This window comes from Castor canadensis, chromosome 14 (assembly GCF_047511655.1).
Source record: "Castor canadensis chromosome 14, mCasCan1.hap1v2, whole genome shotgun sequence".
Lineage (NCBI taxonomy): Eukaryota > Metazoa > Chordata > Mammalia > Rodentia > Castoridae > Castor > Castor canadensis.
The window spans coordinates 81010805-81036186 of NC_133399.1; the positions used below are offsets into that span (position 1 = coordinate 81010805).

The 25382-nt window shown below is 34.5% G+C and overlaps 1 protein-coding gene across 21 annotated transcripts in view; it reads right to left on the reverse strand.

The window, feature by feature from the left end:
- The window catches only part of Tenm3 (teneurin transmembrane protein 3), a 2373066-nt gene that overhangs the window by 951018 nt on the left and 1396666 nt on the right, over positions 1-25382 (reverse strand). For all 21 annotated transcript variants that reach the window (XM_074054924.1, XM_074054923.1, XM_074054922.1 and 18 more), the window contains exon 7: positions 20039-20201. The gene's annotated coding sequence lies outside the window, so the exon portion shown is untranslated. The remainder of the gene's footprint in view (positions 1-20038; positions 20202-25382) is intronic.

Sequence of the window (25382 nt, forward strand, 5' to 3'; positions counted from 1 at the left end):
TAATGAGGAGAAAATTAAGAATCCCTAATTGTGTTTTTCTTGAAAAAAGATTGTCCTAAGTATGTTTAAATTGGAAAATCATTTTTAAGAAGCATGACAATTCTGAATCACATCCAAAGTCAAATATTTATACTTATTCTGCAATGATTCACAAATTTTTAGAGAGAAACAAAAATAAAATAGTGATCTACTGTATATGGAATAATTGCTAAAAATTCTTCAAACTATGTGGAGAATGTAATTTATGATCCATTACAATGAGTCATAAGATAGCCAAAGAACCAGCATTAATCAGTCAAAGCTTAGATATTCTGATATTCATGGTTTGGTTGTACTTGTTATTTTTGTTAGTTGAAACCATCCCAAGTCACTATTGCTTGCAATTCCATGATGGAACAGTATGCGTTATAAAGCCATACTTTTGAAAGGAAGCAATGTGGAATTAGGTATAAGAAGGCAAATCAAAGGAAGTGTGAAAAGGCCTTTTACAGATTACTCATTTCATAATGCTTGCCTACCACCAAGAAAAAAATGTTTCCTCCTATTTCTTTTTGTTAGTGTATGCTTTATAATTATTAGGACATGTAAAATTTGTTAATGTAATATGAATTATATTTTTCTTTCATTAAAGGAAGACATGAAAAATGAAATCTTAATTTGAATTTTCCACTTGAAAAATCTTTCTTTGAGAAGAGCAGAATGTTATAATATAGCCCTGGGTCAAGTTAGAATTGCTCCAGTAGATTTCTACTGTTCTATAAGCAAGGAAACTGCAGAATAACAATTATTCACTTATATTTTTTAGTTGGACGAATCAGCTCTAGGCAACAAACACTGGCTCTATAGAAAGTCAAAATCAAAATGATCTACAACAGTTCTGCCAATGTGTATACCAACATACTCTTTGTGTTCATGAAAGTTTCAACAACTTAATAAGAATGCAAATTAAAGTTCCCAATTTAAATATTCCAAGAATAGACAGTAACCTGATTTCGCCAAATAATTTTGATTCTGTTTTTAAATTAATTTGAGTCAGTGCTAAAAGGGATATTAATCATGTAGGACAGGATTGTCAATTTTTTTGTCTATAAAGGACTAGATTACAAATATTTCAGGCTTTGGAGGGCAAACTTGTGTCTGTTGTGCCTACTCAACTGTAAAGAGGTAGCAAAAAAAGGAAGAGCAAACACTGTGAAGGATGAATGTGGCTCTGTGCCAATACACTTGATTTCTGCACTGATACTGAACTTTGTATGATTTTCACAGGTCCCAGAGAATGATCTCCCTTTTAATTTTTTTGCTTTAATATATAAAAACATAATTTCTTATTCATGGGCAACATATAAACAGACAATGGAGCAGACTTGACCCAAAGGTTGTAGTGTGCTATCCCTTTATCTAGGAAATCCCACTAATTGTTTCATAGGTTTTTGACAACTATAATGCTGATGAGTAATGTGATTGTCATGATGGCAATGATGACGAGCAAGGTGTTATCGGAGTCAACCCTAGAAACTATCCAATGTACTTATAATTACAAAATAAAGTCTGACTTTCTTAACTACATGGTAGCATTCTAAAAATATTAATAATATTGTTTTTTGTTTGGCATTTAATTCTCCACAGTAGTTCATCAATTCCTCAGGTTACAAAAGACTTTATATACATTCATATTTCCATTGCAATTATGGTCATCATCATTCGTAATCATCATCATTTACTTGCTGAGCTATTATAACAGAATGTATTTTCTAATTGGCTGTGCAAGCTTTCATTCATATTTTTCTTTATATGAACTTCTTTTCACTAAAATTTAAATGCAAATTGCTAATAAGTGTATATTAACTCAATCTTCTAACTAATATGCCTGTTGTTTAATCTGTGTATTATAGCGCAGAACTGTCCCATCTTCCTGTGATGTTTACCTAAAATTTCTTTAAATAATAATACTTTCTGACTTTAGTTCAGATGCAACCCAAGAACTAAAAACTAGCTAAGAAGCTGGTACCACGCCTGCTCATACCATTCTCTAGGTGCTGTACTCTAATTGTGATTCACCCTATAAAGTCACTGGCATGGAAGAGGGTTTTATAGGGTGAAAACTTAGATCATTTTGTAGTAGTGTCCTGACTTGTTTTGGTACTGCAGGAAAAGACAGGGGTCCCGGCTCCTAGCCCCAGAAACGGGGCAGCTAGAACTCAGCTAAAGTTAAATTCTTAGTGCTGTCATTAACTGGGCCTAAAATAAAGCTGGCCTGCTTGCCTAAGGCAAAATAGTCTTCCCAGGTCAAATGCCAATATGATGGAGTTTTCAAACCATAGAGTGCTCTATTCATGCTGATCTCTGCTAACTAAGAGAGTGATACATTAGACAGCAATGCCCCAAGAAGAAGTTTGGAATGTGAAGGTGAGGAGCAGGGGAGAGGGGGGAATCCAGGTGACATTTAAGTGAATACATGTATAGTCCAAGGTCCTCTCTCCCTTATTTTCTCCCTCCCTTCTTTCCTTCCTTCTTTTTTCTTTTTAATCCTGTGCTATCACATGCTTAGTAGTTCTGGATAGATTGTCAAGGACCATAGAATTTAGTTGTACTCATAACTACTATTGAACTCCATCCTTGAAAATTGTACCAATTATACCAGACAACATTCCTCCTTCCACATCACTTCAAAATGGCCCAGGAAGCATTTTTCAACTATATGCTCCCTAGCTCCCATTTGAATTCTGAGAAAAACTTGTATGAATTTTGAGCTATGATACTGATGGGAGGGACTTGTATTCTTTACAGGAAATGGTAAACAAGAATCACTTGGAGAATTTATTTTTCTACAAGCCGAAGTAGACTAGCAAGGGGATATCACAATTTAACAATGAAAAGAAAGATATTATTCTGAAGAATCATTATGACCTTGAGTATTTTATTGACCTAGTATTTGAGATGATTGATTTATATTCCAAATTCCACAAATACATTGAACAGTTAAATATATGCTTTAAATTTTAAATCCTATGTGCCAAGGAATGTGCTAGACATTTAAAAATAGATAATCTTCCTCAAAATCTGCATAGATAGGATGTACATCCAATACTTAGGAATAGTTGACAGGAAGCAGCATGTGATTGAAAACATTTAGTATATCATATGTAGACTGTAAAGATTTCCTCAAATGTAACTGTGAGGGGTAAGATAAAATGACTACAGTGTGGTCTTTAAAAACATTCATTTTTTTAGATGATATATAATTTTAGAATTATGTATACATTTTTAGCTATATAAATTTAGTGGAATATGGTTGTGGGGAGAAGGCTACAGTAAAGTCAAGCTTCAAAATGATCATCTTTTCTAGTACATCCACTATTAATGATAAAGGTTTCAGAAAAAAATTGAGTATTTCTCTATTTTATTTTAATAGTGAATGGTGGCATGCAATGACCAGTGTTTCTCTTGTTTTGCACAGATAAGTGACCAAAGCAGTCCATTCAACAATGCATGTTTGTTTATGTTGGACTTCATTCCTAAATGTCAGTACTCTTAAGTTGCTGTTTACTTTATTTGGCAGTTATTAGAGATGATTAATTTCCCCTGTGTGAATAGTTTTTTTTTATTTTAGCCATCAATAACCATGACAATGTAATACACTGCAAGACTGATAATGATGAGTTTTTTTCAACCAACTTAGTATAATTGATAGTAAAAATAAAAAAGATCAATAAAACAGTGATCTCCTGCCTTGACTAAGTGACTGATAATATAGAGATGTTTCAAGTGATTTAAATTAACTGTGAATGATACTTTATAGAACAGACTTACCAAAATAATTATTCAGTCTATACATGATCATCTGTCTATCTATCTATGTATCTATCTATCTTCTATTTATCTATCTATCATCTATCTGGAAGAAAACAATAAAAGTAAAAAGTGTACTAATCCATATAGGTTAAGACCTCGGGTAAAGAAGGTAGTAAAATGTCAGAAAGAATATTCATCAAGCATATGATTCTCAAGAGAGAAACAGAGGAAGATAGTGAACAAACACAGGCAGGCATATCATGAAGAAATAATAGCCAGTTGGTCAAATTTTTTGTATTATACTCAAACTTCTTGGTGGGCACAAGAAAGCCTCACCTCCTCTCTTGAAGCTATCAAATGACTTCTGGAGTGGGACTGAATGCAATTTTTAGGTCACACATCTCACTCTCATAACCATAATGGATCTAACTTAAGAGAAATTAAACTCCAAGTAATATATACTTAGAAAGGTATAAAATTAATTCTGTGTTAACAGTATGAAATTTTCCTATTGCGGTCTATTAAATTAAACATAGATATACCTAAGTGACTAGATTAGTGCAAATAAAGGGAATTTGGGAGAATATTTAGAAATTTTATTAACAATTTTAAAACAATAGAGTTGTTAGTGAAAAGTGTCATGTATTAAGAAGAATAATTTAGTAAATTTAATTGATAAATTATTTTTAATCTTAGTTTGGGGTTTTTTGATTCTGTAATCAATTACAATAGATTTTCAAATATGCAGGTGGAGATTTTGTTTGTGTTTAAGGAGGGGAAGATAATTTTGTTTATGACTTCTTGCTTTACTGGGTTGCAGTCAGAGAACACCGTTTAAAAATTCCTGTTTTAGAATTTGTTAAAGGTCATTTTGTCAAATTCATTAGTTCTTTTATAGTTTGTCCACAGAATAAGAGAAGAATGTATATATTCTGTAGGCAATATGGCTTTCAAGTCTTAAGACTGTCAGTTCTACAGTCAGTCCACTTGAGTTAAATCCTGCTTTGCTCCTCTCTAGCTAGGTATCATTGAACAAGTCATTTATCCATTTAGTGCCTCAGCTCCCTTATCTGTAAGAGGATGTTATGAAGATTACATGAGTTAACAGGTCAAACCCTGGGAAGAGTAGCAGTGTACAGCAAGAGTGACAGAATTGTTTGTTCAGTATCTGTCATTTTACCCATCTCGCTTCCATCCAGATGCATACACACATGTGCACACGTGCCCCCAACGAATCTGCTGATGGTATGATTTAGAGCCTGTGTTTGTCACTCTACTTAGTTATAACTCAGACTTTTACAAACCAAGGTTCCATTATCAATTGGTTTTATCTAATTGCATTTCTGTGAGTTTTTGGCTTACATATATTCCACAGCCCCATTCCTTAGTGCAAAAAGCTTCTACTTTGTCTTTTTGAAAAGAAAGTTTTCCACTTCCAGAATACTTCTTTCATTCTATGTAATGATTATAAACTTGAATTCCATACTAGATGATATGATAAGGAGCTCAAACTTTGTTTTATATTTACTAGGCACTGCTCATTTACTGTTATGTTTTTGAAATATTTAAAAATCTTTATTTTAAGTGTATTGTTTATAATCAGTTGAATTTTCTCTTTTACCTCTGGTTCTGTATTAGAAAATTCATTTATATTTATTGTTACATGTTAGAATTTTTGCCATGCCTACCTTGAATAAACTATTTAGTATCATATTTTGCTTAATTTACTCATTTAAAATTCTTACTTTGACTGTATTCATCAAGTTTCTTTTAATTCCTTCTGTACTTTCCATTGGAAACCACCCCCATCTTCCTCCAAGAAATGCTGTGAATTTTAAATGGCTAAACCATGTTTTGAACATTTAAGTTTCTTGTAAAAGACTTTAGGTCAAAGAGTGAAGATAAAATATTTAAACAATTTTTGAAGTTATGAGATTTTTTTTTAACAATATAGTTGGTCTTGGCTTTTTAATTTGTTTCCTAAATTATAAATTTTGTAGAAAACACAGGTTTTAAAAATTTAATAGAAGAGTGGAATTCAAAAGAGTAGCAAATATCTTTTTCATGAAGCACTGATAACAAGAGGAAATAAAACTTCATTTCCCTAGATACAATCTCTTTGTGAGACCAGATTCAGGTGCTTTTAGCAATTTTTTCTAATGAGATTAGATGAAAGCAGGTGGGCTGTCAAATATTTACAAGCCTGCACTTTGCTCAAAGTTGGATATACAAAAATCTTAGAGATTTCTTTACTTACTAATCTATTCTGTACCATAAGGTGCAATTATCCAGTAAACACATCATCTTAACACAGCTTAGAAAGCTAATTAGTGCATACCCTTTGGAAAACCTTAAACATATCTGTCCTCAAAATCATTCTGTGCAACTTTTGCTGAGCTAAAAGTTCCCAGGCCAAGGAAACAGACTCTTTCCCAATTTTCTAAATTATTCTGATCTGTGTTCCTGAGTCAGATTACCTGTAGATTGTGTGACTACATTTAAAAAGTTAAGTGCTTAAGTGCCTGAGGATCCTTGTTCAGTAAACCAAGAAGCCCCCTTCTCTCTTCCAAAAATGTACAAAACCTTTAAAAACTCTTCACCCTGCTGGTCTTTCTGTTCTTCCTCCAACATATGTCCCCATAGGAGCTCATTGGAGGTAAATGAATGCAACAGTCTCGCTAAGCATTTTTATTCTAGTCCATCTATTGTCACATTCCTGAGAACACTTGAGAATGAGGTGGGGAGAAGAAGTAAAAAAACGGTTGTGAGCTGTCAGTGGTATAGTTTGTCATTGTTCTACAGACAAAAGGCAGACTGTCATAATAAACAGCATTTATTCCTTTCATATTTGTGGCTTTGGGCTGGAGAAGGAGAGGTGTCACTGGTTGTAATTGTAGCACATATAAATAATAATAGTACCTTGCAAATCATTGATCAAAGAAAACAGAGGGAGTTGGCAGTGATGAAGGCCAGAAAACAGATGCTTCCAGGGCAAGCTAATTTACTACTCCTTTAAAAAAATATGTTCTCCACCCTAGCAGTAAAAGTAGAATGATTTCATTTTCCTCTTCAGCTATAGTAAAGGAAGATGAAATATCTAAATCATAGGTCCTGCAAATTATTTTGGATACACAAATATGTGTGGATTATTTTTCATTCAAGAAATATTTTATAAATTAATAACCATTACATTTATTAACTAGATGTAAGTGGGAACTCTTTTTCCTGCTATAAACCCTACTGTGCTGAGCACACCAGCTTGTTAAATCCCACAGTAATGCATGCATGAGGTCTTTCAGATTTGCTTTCTTAGAGAGAAAAATTGATTTTAGGATCTGAGAAGAGTTCCTGGTGCATATCACACCTAGACAATTTGACTTCCAAAGAGTTAAGCCACCTAGCACCCTGAAGATTGCAGATTTGACTCACACCCGCCCTTTTGGACTCCCCCAAACATGAAAAACAGGAAAGAGTGCAGTGCTCAAATTGAGTGGCTGTTGATGGAGACACTGTGGGCAGCCTCTTCTCAGCCTGCAACCGATGGAAGCTCAATGGGTGAAATCCCATAGGATGGTGGAGGCTGAGAAACTCGCCCCATGTTATTACAATGTTGAAAGGTTTCTCATTTACTGCTGGTGAAATGTGTCTATTGTGGCTTCTAATAAAAACCTGTGAAACCACATGGGTGTAAAGTAATCTTTTTTTCAACTTTTCAAGAAACTGGTGACAATGCTAAGCTCACTGTTTTAGCTTTGGGTGTGAAGTATTTCACCCTATTTGTGATGGCAGGTTTACATCTGAGCTGTAACCTATTCTTACTGCCACATAATTGGAGCTAGATTTTACACAAGGACAGGGTTTCTCCTTATGGATTGCATATGATTGCTGCAAACACAAAGCATGATGAATGACACCTGCATTACATGTGAGTATATGAATACGCACACTCGTGAATTTATGGGGATTAATTAGTATTCTTCCAAACAGAGTATGCTTTGTTATAATATGGAAAGTTTACAATACTCAGAGCACAGAAGGATCTAGGCAGTTCTGCACATGATGGCAGAATGCCCCAGAAGGAAAAATAAGTGGAGTTTTCTTGTGCAGACATTTGGGCCATCAGCATTGGGGTGGTCAGGTCAGGTTGCAAACTTTGCTGATTGTTATCCCTAACATTTGCTTTTGTACAGCAGTTTTGACAGTTGCACTGTTCGCAGCAAACTGCCATCGTAGTTTGTTCTGCTTCAGTGCCACTTGACTGTCACAGCCTTTCATGAGGCAGGAAAGCTCTAAAATCCTAACCCCATCCGACAGGGTGTAATCATTCCTATTACTCCTATTGCCTGCACAGGCCACCTTGAAGCACTCGGCACACAATTTACCTCTGCTAACAGCACCTGCTTTGTAAGCTTCAATTGTTTCAGTTTTCTAAAATAGAGTGATAAGCTATGGTGTTTTGATGAGGAAAAGCAATTGAGGAAAAAATTATTTATTTACTAAAGAAATAGCAGTGAAATTGATCAATTATGAAGCAAATAAAAATGAAACTGCAGCCCTTTTCCTCCCTCTTCAAGTTGTAGCTGCTTTGGTTCTTATTTGTGCTCCTGGGCAAGGGGGGAGTTAACATTCCCTTTGTTTCACCAGGAGGACAAGGTGGAAGAAAATTTGTTGTTTCTTGATTAGAGAAAAGACATTTGCTGCTTGTTTCCCCAGTCACCCTTTGATTTGGAGAGCTTTACATTCATTTACTTGCTTTTCTTGATCTGTGAAATTAGGAGAGTCCCACTTCTTGGTCTGTGGCCAACTCCTCTGGCACAGAGATGCTCACTGAAGATTATTTAGATTTTTTGATACATTATCACAAATTTCCCTAGAAAGATTTCTCAACTGCACTTGCTTGATGAGGTGACAGGATGCCAGAGATCACATAAATTGGACTGTTTTTTCACTTATTAAAGTCAGGACAGCAATCAGGGACAATGTTATCCAAGACAAAGAAAAGAAATCCAGACAGTCTTGTAAACACTGTGAGTACTGGACCATTCAAGATCTTACAAAGCATGATTGACCATTTCTTATTACATGTACAGTTTGTCTTCACCATTGTACGTGGGAAATCAGAAGGGCAGAAGAGCAATGTCACTAAGGATAAAGTGACAGAATTGTGTGCATTAAGGCCACTTAGTCACAAATATTATACGATCTCTTTTGGATTATGTTTGGAATTATAAGTTGCTTGCCTTTGGCCAAATGGAATGATTTAGCATGACTAGTGTAGATAATTGTTCTGATTTCTGCAAAGTCACTTCAACTTTCTGTGTTTAGGTTTGAGCTATCTAGTACAGCATGTATACTCAAATTTTTAACTGGTTGACTTAAACTTCTTAGTTTATCAAATATGATTAATTTATGACTAGAACAATCCACATTCTTTTCCTAGAATCATGTTATAAGAGGAAAATAATTTACATTTTTATTTTGTTCAATCAAAAAAAGACTATAAGAAAGGAAAGAATCCTTATGGTACTTAGAAAACTTTAAAAAGATCACAATGAAAAAATTAACAAACTGAATACTCTGCAAATAACTAAACTGTAAACAACTGGGGTACAAGATTAAGAAGCATTTTTCCTTCCCTTTAATTAGCATTGGAATAAAATGTGCTAAACCAATCAATCCTTATGTCTTGGATATGTGGAAAGGCCAAGAACTCCACCATTCTAATTTACTGGCCCCTTAGTAAATAAGTAGCCAAGCAACTGGCACTGAGATGAGTCTAAAATTTGAAGAGAGAAACCAGGAAGAGCTCACTAGCAGGCAGGAGACAGGTTTGCACTTGAGAGCTGACTTTCTAAAATGTAACAAAACATATGACCTTGATAATTTCTTTGGAAAGTAACAGTAACCAAGTGTAGAGGAATCTTTCAGCACATATAATAACATTAAGGGCATTTACTAATAGTGGAATTGCAAAGTCAGTGATGGATTGCTAAGGAACAATTAGAGGCTCTTAAGAGTTTCCAGTTCTGAAATGAGATTCATGACTGGAGCCATGTTTGCCTGCAATCCAAAGCTTTCCAAAATATGGTCCAGATTTCTCCAATTACCCCCAGGCACAATCCTCATATTCCATCCAGATTAACTTAGTAATTATTTCTTGAATATGTTTTATTACCTTGCCATTGTCAATCTTATGTTAATGGCACCTTGTGTTGAAATGTCCTCTTTTTCACTACTATTTGAAAATCACCCATTTTTTGAAGAAACATCAACTGTTTTTTATCCATGAACATTTCCTCAATGTTTCTACACCCAAATGTTTGTTCCCTGTACTGAAATATCTAAATCGCGTTATTTGTTTTTTCCTTAAAAAAATAGTTAGTACCTGTCTTCACCCTGTTGTATCATAAGAAAGTTGAAAGCAAGGATTGTATGATAATTTATTTGTCACTGGGATATAGAACACAGTACCAGCAAGTAGTAAGCGCTATATGAATGTGATAAATTTTTTCATTATTGTTGCTTCTTCTATTTTGTTAAAACCATCATAGATAACTTCAACTTTGCTTCTGTCAAAGATGACACTGTGATTGTTGGTTTCATTACGAGGTGGAAGATTTGTGATTAGTGAACTGACTTATAGCTTAAAAGATAGCTTACGTATCTACCAACATAACTATATTTATATATCATATATATTTATCTGTATGTTTCCCTAGGAACACACTTGTCAATCTTACACAGTTGTCTTATTCTCTGCATTGTTTCATTACCTAAATGAATCAAGCCTCATTAAACTTCCAAATTCTATGAACTGGGAGCTCTCCCATGTGTTGCTGCTGGCTGAGGAATCCCAGCCCATAATTTTGACATACCTTACTTACATAGCACCTTCTTTGTACCTAGTACTGTGTGTTGGTATGACATGCAAGGAAGTCTCTGAGCCGCCATGCCATCTGCTTGTTCAAAGTAAAAAACAAACAAAACTATACACAAATAATAATCAGTGCCCCAAAAATTTCTTTTGAGACTTAAAATTGTGTAATATGCCATTAATGTGACCCGCAGAATCATTTCAACAATCTCCTTGTTGATGATTGCACAGGAAGTCAGCTTAAGAAATCAGCAGAGAGTCTAAATTTGAGAAAAATGGCTCAACCCTGTACCAATCTGTACAAATATTTTTATATACTTGAACTCAGGATAAATCCAACTTTTTCTCGTCTTCTTTTTTTTGCAAAACAACTGTGGGTATTATCCAAAAATAGCTGACTGTTAACTAGACAACTAGCCAGATCTATAATGCTCCATGCGGACTCTGACTGGTGCGTCTCCATCTGTACAGCCTGCTGCCTGCCTGTTTTGAATTATGGAGAGCTGGGAGGAGAATCCAAGAGATAAGGATTCAGTGGCATAGGTTGCCTCTGCTCTTGCTTTCATGGGGGAGATATTTTTCTCTTTTATGCTTTGACAGTGGCTGATTGTATGGGATTCCAACTAACCTCTCACTTTTAAAGTATTTCTGTGTGAGGAACACCTGACCTATAGTTCTCTGATTACCACCAGGTGCCCTAATGCTATCTGCACACATGGGTTTTAGTTCTCTCCTGCTTTTTGTGCCTATGTTTTTAATACTTCTAAACCTGAAGATTCTTATTTCTGTTAAACAAATAATGAAATACTAAGCAGAGAGGTGCTTTGCAGATAATTGTAATCACATACTTCCGAATCCCATGTTTGGGTTCAGCTAGGAGCACTAAATCCCTGCAGCGTGAGTGGCAGCAGGTGAACTTTTTCCAGCGATGGAATAAATTTTGTCGGTTATTAAATTGCCATTAAGTTATTTTTAGTTTCTTGTTTTTTCCGGTACCCTTTCTTTGCCCACCCCCTTCCTTGGTCACATTATATGCTATGGCTTTAAAACTCTAATTTCATTTTTCTATTTTGAAAGCAAAGTAGAAAATTCTGGTGACTGTTGACTTTACTTTTTAATAATTTTACCTTCTGTTCTGTGAGCTCCATATATCAGAGACTTCAGAAAATAACATTGGGACTATGTTGTTAATGATTCTTACTCGAAAATATAAATGATACCATTTTGAATGATGTAATACATATTACTTTTTCTAGTTTGTTCTTGACTGATACTGCATTTATTTTTGAATCCAAATGAAATAGCATGGAATTTCAATAACTTATATTGTAAGTGTCCTTGTGAGAAACTATGACTGGTGTCCTTTTTGATAAACTGCTCTGGTAGAGTGAGTCATAGTTGGTGGACAGCCTGAGACAGAATATTAAAAGCAGCTGCCAGTATAGGACAGAAATTAAGAATGTGAATCCAGGCTACTGCTTTCAAGCTAAGGACTTTCAACTCTGGTAAAAAATTGAGGTAACAAGCATTAAAGTGATGTTAGGAAAGAAGAGTTAAGAATCAAGATGATGTGTGACAAAGTGATATAGGTATACCTTGTAGAAGGCACTTGCAAAAAAATTTGGACACTAACTCTCTGTCTTCTTTTTTCCCTGTCCTTAACTTACAGGTCATTCTATTCCTCAATCACCACCAAAGATCGTGAGAGAAGTCCTCAATCAAAACAACCCCTCCCATATACACAACAACATGTGACAGCCATTAACATACATGGACTAAAACTAAGCCCGGGTGAAGGAAAGGGACAGCTTCTGCTACGATCATGGAATCCTTTCTGTAGAAATGATTGCTGATCTTGATGTGATGAGGTCAATGCCCCTGTCTGTCACTCCAGGATTTCTTTCCACTGTGGCACTTATGAAAATGCATAATTGGTTCTGGAGCAGAAAGAAGGTGGCTGACAACACTGTGAGGAGAAAGTTCCCAGAATGGTCAATGGCAGAAATTTAATAGTCAAGGATCAAAATTGGAAAAATGGCAAAGGTTCCTTCCTTCTCCTTTTAGAAAGCCTTAGTAATTGCTAAATGCAATTTAAAAAAGATATTCTAAGTTTAACTTCATCAGTAAATAATACAGTTTCCTGGAAATAATTTTGGCCTTCAAATCATATTCTTGGGTTAAAAGATTGGACCCAAAGCTTACTTACAGGGATCTCTACGTGCCTTTGTTTCTCAATCTCTAACCCCTGTCATATTTTTGGCACTTATGCTAACAAGACCAAATTTCTAGCATTAATATTTTCACAAAATAAGTGCTAGTAATATATCCTAATAAACATAAACCTATAAAAATAATTGTGATTATCTGACTCTGTTGGTATGACTAGCTGAAATTTGATTATGTTGCCTGTTTGAATAAGCTGTCACTTGGTGAAATAATTATTTTCATAAGTGATTATATGCTGAACTATTTTTCAAAAGCTCTAGTTCTCCCATCCAAGGACTAACCAGGCCCAGCCCTGCTAAGTTTCGAAGCTCAGATGAGATCTGGTGTCTTCAGGGTGGTATGGCCTTAGACCCGTAGAAGTAGATATATCTTAAGTCAAGGGCATGCTAGTATAAAAATTAAAGCAATTGAGTACTCATTTCTAAAAATGCAGAGGTGATTTTCATTTACCCTTGTTTTACAATGCCCTTTGTTGCATGTTAACAGCATCATTTTATTGTGGCCCTCCCTCTAACCATCATTCTCCAGGTGACTGTTACCTTTTAAAAGATCATCATGTAGGTGGTCCAAACTGATACAACAAAGAGAAAAATTATAAGTTGTGGTCTCTTCAATTTACATAGATCTCTACCTAATCTGACTTTTGGTGGGGAATCTTGGCCTTGAAGTCTGTTGGATGGTAAAGAAGTGAACACTTAAGGCTAATTCATGTCTTAAAATGAATTAGGATGAGTTCTTTCATAAGGCTGATTTGACACAACAAAATTTTGGAATGAAATCCTATGGAGATGCATCATGAGAGGAGCAATTAAAACCATTACATAGAAAAGTCAATCTTGGCCTAGTTCAGCTTAACAGAAACTAGGGAAAGAGCTAAAAACAGTTTCATTTTAGTATTGTGATAGATGTATTGGACCTGGTATAAGTAAGAGAGTTGCTAAAACTGTTAGGGTTACTGAAGATAAAATTTTCTTTGCCTTTCCCTGTCCTTTTCATCATTTAGGACACATAGTAGGCATCAGAGAAGACATGGTCCATGGTTCCCTGAAGAACCCACAATTCTCTCCCTTCGAGGCTGCTATCCTGTGACCATGAGCAAAGTGTGCTTTCAGCCCACTTTCCGGGAGCTAAGCCTCTGTCCCCTACAGCATCTCTCTCCCCAACTTTCCTGGCTGGAAACTTCCTCTATTCAGGTTCAATACAATAGGCCTTTCCCATATCTGTTTGCTCTGTGCGTTCTTAAGCTAATTAGATAAGCCAGTCTCTGCTAAGAGATGAATAACTGATGATTAGGTCCTGTCTTATTGATTTGGGAGAGATTTTATTTTAATAAGGTAATTTGGAGACATAAGTTTTAATTCAGAAGAGTAAATGATTAAATAGTGAGATGAGATATTAGGAGACACAATTTTTGGGGTAGGGGGCGGGATTTCCTGGAGTTCCTTTAAAAAATACCTGTTAAGGACCATTTAATCTTTATATTAAGCAACCTTAGTTATCAAACTTGCAGAAAATGATCAAATTTGATGGTAAAGTGCATTCACTTATAGGAGAACCTGAGACTGTATTAAAGGTCCGAATTGTGACATTCATCTTGCAATATTCACAAAAGAAGCTGAACTTGTTAACACACCAACCCTCTCAAAAGTATATAATATTGGCAATAAAAGCACAAAAATATAATCAATTTAAAAAGAAATCCTTTTTTGAAACACTGCTAGCCAGAGTGCTCTGTAGATGGATAGCAAGTGGAGACTTTCTCTTTATTATAGTCACATCCTTGCCCTCAAACAGTTTTCTTTTGAATGGGCAGAAATGAGTTTTCTTTTTTCAAAAAGCACTATTTCAAACAATGTGTTTTCCTGTGATAAGAGATCTGTTTTAATGTCTTTACAAAAGAGGACCTTCAAAATGGTATGTAACAAGGGAGAGTGTTAGGATTACAAATCACGCTGATTTAAAAGGACCCAAAATTCTGTAAAATTGCTCCACCCTTTGCCAAGTTTTTTCAGGAAGATGTATTTTTTTCCTCAAGAAGATTTATGTTAGAGTTATTTGTTAGCTAGTGCTGCTTTGTGAAGAAAAAGGCAAAAAGGACTCTTTTTAAATTCTTTCTAAACTTGACTTCTATCATCTTTTTCTGATTATAGGGGAAAAATTAATGTATCTACTGCTTAGGACTCTCCTCTACAACAATACTATTTAGGGAATAATCAATATTAAGCTAATTTTACTATAGTTTCTTGATATATTTTTCCCCTCTCAGGTAAGTGCTTTTCTTTAGTGTCTGAGTCTTACAGCATTAGAGTAGATATCCTTTTTACAAAACATGTTTAATCTATAGTTCTCATGTAGCAAAACTATTTGAAAAATATTTTGGAATTATTCTATAATGTTCTAGATTTAAATTAGAGTGTAATAATTTATGCATGGTGTATGCAGTGACACCTGGCCCTCGGCCTCTTGTCTAACAATATACTAGACAAGAATTATTACTCCATAATTCACGCTCTGTCATGTCTTATTGCTTAATTAAAACCCAACTTTCCTCTACATGACAAGCAATTGGACTGTTAACATTATAGATGATTATCCAACCTAACATATTTTATTTTTACAACTTTCCCTTTTTATGTACACAGGATACTTATCTCAGGTACACCTACCTCTGAAAACATGAAAAATCTGTTTCTTTATTTACCTTCTAGCTATTGTACAAATTGTCACTAGCAAAAACATGGGGGAAGTATGTGTTAGGAATTTATAATTTAGATATAGAAATAATAGACCAATGTCTAAAAATTGAATAATATATGAATGTGATGACACATGAATGTTTAATATTTTCTTTTCACCATTCTATTATTCACTATGTTAACAGTCAGGAATATGCAAATGTGCAGGTACTTGCAAAATAAATGTAAATAAATAAATGTATAGGTCCAAAATAAGAAAACCTGAACACTCTACCAACATTCACAAAAGAGAATAAGTAAATGCTAAAAACCTCCTAGGCACTTAGATATGAATATTATACAGAGACAAGATCTTGAACTTCCTCAAATTTATTTACATGCTTAATAATAAGTCAATGCAAATTGAAAAATCAATAGACTTTTTAAACTTACAGTGATACTGAAGCTTTTAGGTTAATAAATATATTTTCATAAATGGCTAGAAGAATCAATAGGGAAGAGAGAAGAAAGTGACGAGGGGCACTGAGTCCTATCATACAGACAGACAACTGTGGAACAATCCTGGAAAGAGTTGATACTGGAGGAGACAATGAAGAGAGAATGAGAGAGATGAGTGTGAGTTTAGAAATTAAACACAAATGATATATATATATATATATATATATATATATATATATATATATATATATATATATATATGTTCTGGGCAGTTTATCTGATGTTTCCAATTGAATATCTAATAACTATCTGAAACCAAACAGGTCCAAAATAGAGTTCTGCCAACTTATTCTTAGACCAAAAATGTTGGAGTCATTTTTGGCTCTTCTTGATTATCTCATGTAATACCCAATCTATCAGTAAATTTTGCTAGTACTACCTTCAAAATATATTTGGAATGTGAATCCACATATTACTAACTACCTTCTCTACCATCTTGGTCCAAGTTACCATCAACTCTTGCCTGGATTATTAAAATAGTCACCTAACTTGTATCCCTACCTGCTCTTCTTCCTTTTCAATATATTCTCAACCTAACAACCAGGAATGCCTTTAAAAACATGGATCAGGTAATCTTTGTCCTTAAATACTCCAATATTCTACATCTAGAAAAAAATCCTTTGAAAGCTAACCATCTTACTTACATAAACTAAGAACTAAAAACTGTGACGATAGCCCCCGGTTGTCTGTCTCTGATATTCCTACTGCTCTTAACCTTCTGGTCACAATTATGCCCATTCCAGCACTAAAGTCCCTTTGCTCTACTCTCCTCACCAAGTGGGTCGTGACTCAGACTTTGTGAGTGCTGTTCTTTCTGCTGGGAATGGAACTCTTTCCCCAGATAGCTGTAGAGTAGTGCCTTACCTGACCTCCATATCTTTTCTCAAATATCTTTCCCAGTAAGACTGGCATTATTTACAAAAGCACCCCTAATTCCCTTCACCATATCATACACACACACACTTATTTATTTGCTCTGTTTATAGCATGTTTCTTCCCGTCAGGGCCAGAGAATCTTTTTTTTTTTAAATCTGTTTTGTTTACTATTAGAATCCTAGCACCATAAATAATCCCCAGCACATAGAAAATCCTCACCAATATTTGCTTAGTAAGTGCATAAATTACATATATATTTCCATGGGAAAACATTAAGAAACTATAAATAATATTTTAGAAGGGAGAGACTTTGTAAACTGTATTTGTTCTAATCATGTCATAATTCTTTTTACAAGTTAAAATTATCACAATACAAACTGTATTGATAGTTATAGGACGTTCATTGCTTTTTTCTACTTCTTTTTTTTTAAAGGTAACAAAGGTTTTCATGTGTCTTTTTTTTTTTTAACATGTAGGACTGACAAAAATCCAACTCTGCCAGCCTCTGTATTTTAATTGATATTGAAAAAACAAAAAACAAGACACATGACCCAATTATATGCTAAATAAAAGAAATTTGCAAAAAAAAAAAATAAAATAAATAAAGGTAACAAATACTGTAAGTAAATCGACACATTCTAAAATTGCTATTAAAGTTGCAAGCAAGTAATTAACCCAGAGATCAAACAGTAGTGAATTAAAGAATTGCTCAGCTAACTGAATAGACCCATACTTAAAGAACTGTATGAGTTCTAAACAAAAAAAAGTATGATGCCTAATAAATGACCAAAGCACTATGTACAGGATAAATGTTCTTCTTTGAAGATGAGAGATGATTTTTCTAGGGTTTCATGATATTGTGTGTATTTAGAAGTTACCCAAGACATCTCTTGCTTTGTTCATTCATGTATCAACTAATAATTGCATGATGGAGATATAATGTAGCAAGTGGAAGCATGGATCTGGTAGTCCATGTTCAGAAACAGTAGAGACTTAGCTGATTTTATTAGCCTGAGTGATAGGCTATTATGTTAATGGTTCCATTCCAGGCAAGGTGGCCCTTCCTCATCATAGTGCTGACTGTGCTTCATTTGGTAATGACTTATGGCTTTCTGTCAGGCATCAGCACTGTAATTACCCACACATATGAAGAAAGAAGTTGATACTAATTCAAGAACATTTTATCAACTTACATCCAAAGGTATTGCCAATGTAGTATTGTTAAAGTATCCTGAGTTTTCTGTTAACTGAATTAAAAATAAGGGAAATCGAGTATAATTATCTGCCAATGTTAGGAACATATGGTTACTTTTTCTACTAATAAATATTTCTATGGATATGACACTAAAGAAGCACATAGTGATAATGCCTTTTCATGATTATTGAATACATAAATTCTCAAGAGAGATGAATGGATTAGGTCATTTCAAGCATAATTTCATAGAAAAGCTCCTCAAATATCACACTTTGCTTAGCATATAATTTAGAATGAAGGGATGTGTTATGAATGTACAATTACAGAAGAGAAAGTAAACACCTTAGGTTTTTGAGATCTATGTTTCATTCTCATACACCTAAATAATTTTAAAAACAGAAATGTTGTATTATTTATATTTCACTGGTCATGATACATTTGGATACTGCCAGCCACCAAATTGTAAAAAGATCTTTCCGTAAAGAAGACTTTTCCATTTCAGTCATTGCCAGAAAGTCTTGATGTTAAAAGCATTTTATATTTTTATGAGATTATCAGCTCAGGATTTTCTGATATCTCTCAATTTTTTTCTCCACTTCAGGTTTTCTCCCAGGTAATAATAAAGCAATTTTGACAGAAATATAGCTATCTTATGATTTTCTTTTTAAGTGGGGCTCCACATTTTTCCCAATTTGAAACAGTAGGTACAGCAAAGTGCAGTGGAGTGGAAAAAGAAAGTGTGGACAGCACATATTCTTCTGAATGTTTTAGAAATCTAAAGTCTTAAGTGAATCCCTAGTTCATAGTGGTCCCCTAAATATTTTCTGAATCTAGTCCTGTTTCCTTTTATCACCTTTTTTTGTTCTATCTACCTTTTATCAGTGCTAATTTATTCTAACAATTACGTATGGTCATGTATTTATTATTTCTAAGACTTCCTGCAAGATCTCTACTGTTCTGTACTTTGCTTCTCTACCATTTACTTTTTCCACTTCTATTCATTTTGATGCTTCATTTTGTGCTTAAAAATTTCTTAATCTAATTTTTTAAGGCTTTTATCTACTAATTCTTTTCTTAGAAATTTTTATATAGTAAAACTCAAATCCTAGTTATACTTTGTCTGAATAACAAAGATATTTTAGTGATATATTTTAAATAAATAGTTTAATATCTGGAAATTCTCATATTATTTATATTTTTCTTGAAAATAATTAAAACAAGGTTTTTACAATTATAAAGGCACTTAAAATTGTCATAAAAAATTTCAAAATATAAATGGGGAAGTCCAATGTAGTATAATTTTTTTAGCAACTAGCCCTGTCTCTGAGTTCTATTTTAGAATAATAAACCACCTAAATTGTACCAACTGATTTATTAAATTTCATGAAGACAGGAGCTTTAGAATACCTAAAAATTTCTTTCAGAATGAAATAAACATGAAAGAAACATTTCAGAATAGTCTTTGGCTGAAACTGGGGTTTTGGTGTGCTTACAATTAGGTAAATTTTTGAAAACTAAATTCAAGGATGAAGATTGGATTTGATTTCAAACAATCCCTCCATAGCATATGTGTTGGTTGCTATGCAACACAATTTAATATCAACAAATGATGCCAAGTGAATTTTGCATACTGTAATTGGCTTGCAAGTCTTGCTGCTTGAAAATTGTAAAGAGAATGTGATTATTTAAATTTAAATGGTTATGTTAAAAATGCTAATTTTTGTAATTAAAAAAAACTGCAATTCAAAACCTACATCTTAAAACTGAAGAAAAGAACTGCCTTCTGTGGTAATAAATGTGCAACAGCCTGGAAAGTTCCTCTTCCACCCTTTGGGAAAGCATACAACATATTGAGATAACTTTTTATGCTGGTCTACTCACCTAGCTTCTCTGATGAGTTGGCTGTGGAAAGCCTATACAGAGGCAGAGCTCAATTAGTGTAATTTATGTATCCTTGGACGTCAATCATTCCTGTTGAGAGGTGGGACTCGCAGGCTCTCGGTGCATTAATTAAGAGCTCATCTCAGCAGAGCCATCTTTCTACCTAAGGACCAAAAAGAAAGTTTTAATTAGATTTTTCAAAGCAAGTGTGTCATATATGAAAGCAAGTGTAGTTCTTCAGTTGGTATGAGAGGCAACAACTGGAAGGGAATATTCCAAACAATGCAAAGGGTACCAGTTCTCAATCAACTGTACATTTTGAGTAAGAGGGGTACATCAATCTTAAACACTGGTTTGCACCCTTGGACAGTTACTTGGTGGAAATCACTGAAATTTTCACTCTGTTGTCTCATTGCCAACATAATTATTGGACCTCTGTCTAATTATTGATGCAGAGCTGATGCTGATTGAGTGCAATTACAACGTGGAGGACAGACAGTATTTTTCTCTGATGACTGGCTTTTTGTTCCAGGCTAGCTTCTGACAGAATATGCAACGGACAATACAATGCAAGTTCAGCAAAAGGGAGTTAGGGAACTTGCACATCACATCAATTTCATTGGTTCAGTGATGGAGTGAGTGTGCCTTTGCTGGCTAACCTAAAAATATAGGGACTCAAGAGAGGTAAAAACTAGCAAAGCTCACTGGTGTCAGCTGCTTGAGAGAGGCCATTCTCCTGGAATGGCTTGTGTGAAGCCATCAAACGTACTCCTTAGGGCTCACTTGGGAAATAATAGATACATTATTGATTAAAATATTTATAAATTAAGGGAGGGAAAACAAATTTTAAAAGCTAGTTCAGATTCTAGAAGAGAGATGTATCTACTAATAGCTATTAACCCCTCCCTCTCCATAATTAAGAAGGGGGACTCAAGAGTGCATGCTTGGGAGAAGAAAAACAAAGGAGTTTGCCAATATCAGGGAAAAAGCGAGTCGTGGTAACAAAAGGAAAAAAATACCAAACAGTAAGTACTACTGTATGTCTTAGAAATAGTGAATAAATTCCCAAACCCAAATATTCCAAGAAAAAGAAGCAGAATACAAAATTCATGCTTTTGAAAAGGTCCTAGACAAAGGGGAAATATAAACCCAAGCACAATGAGCACAAAATAAATGATGTAATAATCATGAGGGTGGTTCTAAACAGACAGGATGGGTGCAATGGGCAGATGTTGCAGAAAGCCAGGGACACTGCTCGTTGTATTTTGTTGTGTGTTTCTCATTGCTATTGTGTTTCATTTTGTTTTTCTAAGGGAGCATGTTTGGGAAGGCCAGTTACTGTATACACTATAAATTTACCACCTAACTAGCACACCTGACACGTGAATAACAGCAACAAACCTGACAAAAGAAACTACAGATTTTACAGGTAGATGGTTTGTGCTGCATGGTTCTAAATGGTAGCGCACTATGAAAGCATTACTATATGGACAATTTGTCAGAAGAATAAAGCTGGAAAATTGTAACGCATCATTTATGTTAATGTTCACAAAGATATTTTATAATCCTTTCTCAGCTTTCCCCTCACATATTTTCCCAGTTGCTTTGCCTCATTTATTGTGCTGTATAATGTTTATTGCACAATACATATAGTAGCACTCCCCAGATACAAGGTGGCAATTGTCCTGGATACACCAATCTTGTGTGCCTGATAAATTTATGTAATACAGCATCCTGCATCGAAGACAACTATTGTGTCCTTCAATGCATCTTTTTACTTTCATTTAAGCCAGGGAATATTATAAAGTCAATTTATCTATTGGGCATATTGTACTCAAGGATGTCCAAATGATAATATTAATATATGCCGTCTGTGCTTTATGATTATATGCAATTTGGTTACCTCAGGAAGGTCTTTGTTTTCCAAGCAATATTTAAATTATCTTTGCAACAGACTGAGGATAGAACACCTTTCAATTATGGACATTTAGTGTGGTTATTTCTAATACCATGGTGTGCCTCTTCAAGTGTCTTTAGCTCCTTCCCACACCAAAAAAGTTACATTTAGCCTTGTAGTTGGAAGGTTTTTTGTGGTGATATTGACCATGGCCACTCCTTTATATATGCTGCAGTACCTATGTTCCATTTTTCTTGATTAAGAACACAACAAGAATAGGTTTCTGAGCAGGCATTCAATTTTTGTGATTTTGGCCAAAGTTATGAATTTTCCTACAGTTTAATTTGTAGATTTGTAAGAACCCAACTTTAGAATTTTGGGTAAAAGTAAGCCTTTTCCTGAATGAAAATTTCTTTGTTTTCCTATATGAAATTTTCATAACTTAATGGAACCTTTCAAAGTCAGCTAAATCAGAGATTCGGGCTGAATTGTAAGTGGAACAATGCATCCATACTAGGCTTTGTGATTTGCTCTGAAATTGGTTACTCTGGTACCGTGGTGTTCCAAGGAAGATAACTTGGCATGTGCTTTGAGGGGAGCAGCTGATGGAAGATCTGAGGTCATCATCTCCCCAACACCTGTTACAGACTATAGAAAGTCAGCATCAGTTTTCAAAGATTCTTGGGATTTTTGACTTTGCCAGATCCTGCCTTGACCCAAACTTCTCCTCTCCCCAGAAAGTGATTTTATGTTTTTGGCTAGAGGCCTCTCTTCTTTTCCCCTTTAGGCAGCCACAATGGCAGTTGCAGTGCAAGAAAGTATATGACATCACTTTTCTCCAAAGACTTGGATGAGCCTTCCATAGATCCTGTCAATGTGGCAGGGGTTGCTTTTTGTGTCACTTTAATGAACTGGAGGTTTACACAACAGAGAATACTCAGAGTGTGACACCACAGAGGCTCAATCTGTCTCAATTCGGATTTTTAATCTGTTCATTATTTTAAAAATAGCATAGCAAAGTTGGTACTGTTGGTTTTGTTGTTTGTTTGCTTTCTTGCAGTGCTGGGGAGCAAAACCAGGGACTTGTGCGTATAGGCAAGCACTCGGCCACTGAGGTACATCACCAGCCTGTGGTTTTTGAACGGCATTTGCGTATACAGATTCGCAGGAAGCTACATGACTTCAGAAAGCAAAGACTCAGCACATCTGCTCATAGAATAGTTTTTACCGAGTGTACCAGTAAGTTTTTTGCACACAAGTTAATTCATTCACTGAAATCAGCCAAGCTAGAACGTATTAATTTGCCATAATGTTATACTCATGGGATTTATATCCAAAGGCATGCTATCATGAAATTGTAGATACAGAGATCCCCTTCTATGTTGTCATATTATTGGTGGTTAAGTGTGAAAGAACAGGCTTATTGTCTGTTCTCCTCTACTCTTTTTGAGAAATTATGTTAAAAGGAATAGAAATTACTCATTAGAATATGTTATGAGGAAAAAATAGACATTAAATTAGAACTTTGGTATCAAAAACACATGTAGCATAAATTGGGACTTCCAGAAGCTTTTAAGTGACAAAACATCAAATCCGACTTTATGTTATAATTGAGATTGGCAATTGAGAAATGTGCTGTGGAGACTTTCTTATTTCTGTGAATGAGATCCAATGTAACAGATTTTACAGGTACTAATTTGATCTAGAAATGCCAGGAAAGGCAAGACAAGTCTTGCCCTAGCATCTCCTAGGATGTGTAAGGTTGTAGAGTTGGACTGATTTTGTGCTCTGCAAAGTCTTCTTTAGATAGATATTTTGTTGTAGGCCATATAGGAGAGTGTCTGGGTGGGTTATCAGTCTTTTATCTTTGACATTTTATTATTTAGTTTTAATGCAGAGATATTTTATTGTACACGAGCCTGGAGGTTTTCTACTTTGATATGTTTATAAGACAGAATAATAAATAAATGATGATTTAGTCCAGTGTTAATGTCAGAGTTGTAGTAAGTTTCATATTTTTTAAACTTTTTCCCAATTCTGACTGAGGAAAAATGATTGGTTTCCTGTGACTTTCTTGACATTTAAATTATTAGAGGGAGAACAATCCTTAAGTTTTATGGTTATGTAAGTGATATCAACTAAGACCAACCTGTTTTAAATGCTACAAGTTACCCAATATTTTCTTTTACAAATTTAATAACATTGGGGGTTTGAATAACTTACCTTATTAAGAATATGTTCTAATGTAACTTTTGAATTAAAGCATTAACTCCTTATAATAAAAAATGTCAGTAATAAAATTATCCAAACACTTAGATAGGTGAAGTCACAGTGGTGAAAAATAGTAGCAGAAATCCACATTTATTTAGTTGAAAAACAATATGTTTGTTTCCTATGCCAAACATTTTGTATTTTCTTATAAATTCTATATGTGAGTATATTAGAATATATTTCTCATACCTGTTAATTGCATCTTTATTAATTTAGATGATTTCAAAAGAACACCAAAAGTGGAGAATGTTTTAATATTCAACAAATATTCAATATTTCCAAATAAGCTTGTAAATGTCATGACATTTGAAAAGCTTTGCTTTTCTGAGGCTATTTCTTTGAAGGTCTGGAGAAGCAATACATGAGAGATTTTAAAGAGAGTGTTTGGTTATTCTGCAGTTCATTTCCACTCTTTACTAAGAGTTAAGGTGTGGCTCTCCTGTTCTCAATTCCCAATAAATCCAAGCAAGGAAAAAAATAGTACAGAATTATTTTTCTGTGTTCCAGAAAATCTTGATACTCAGGGTGATGTTTAATCAGTTACCTTTTCCTGTAAAATATGAATCTGTATAAATTGGTATTTTGCAGTCAACATTAGCTAAACAATAAATCTTTCACTGTATATGTGTATATATGAATGTCTTTGTCCCAAAGAAGAGACCCTACATCTTTTGCCATTGTGGTACTAAGGAATGTGTGTCTGTAGTGATGATGTAGGTGGTGTAAAGGAAACTTGATTGATTCACTCACACTCCTGTGAATTTTTATGGAGCTCCTAAACAAGCAGCAGGCACTATGTTATACTCAGGGGAGGGGAGTGAGAAAAATAAGCAAAACAGATGAGGAATCACCCTGGCTTCATTAAGCTTCCATTTTACCTGAGACCTCAATACATTTTACCCATTTAGTTTCCATATTTACCTATTTTATTTGCCGTGGCAACCTGATACTATTAACAATTCAGTGATGTTCACTTCCCAAAGTCATTTGAAAACATACTTCATATTGAAGTCTGATTTGCCACATAAGATGAGTGAAAAAGCAATTCTAAATTACTTCTAGGCATTCAGTATAAAGGGAAAATTTCAAAGATACATTTATGGCTTAATAATTAAATCTGGGTGAAGATGCCTGCTGGGAACCTCTGCAATAATAAAATAGAATGGAAGGTTTCAA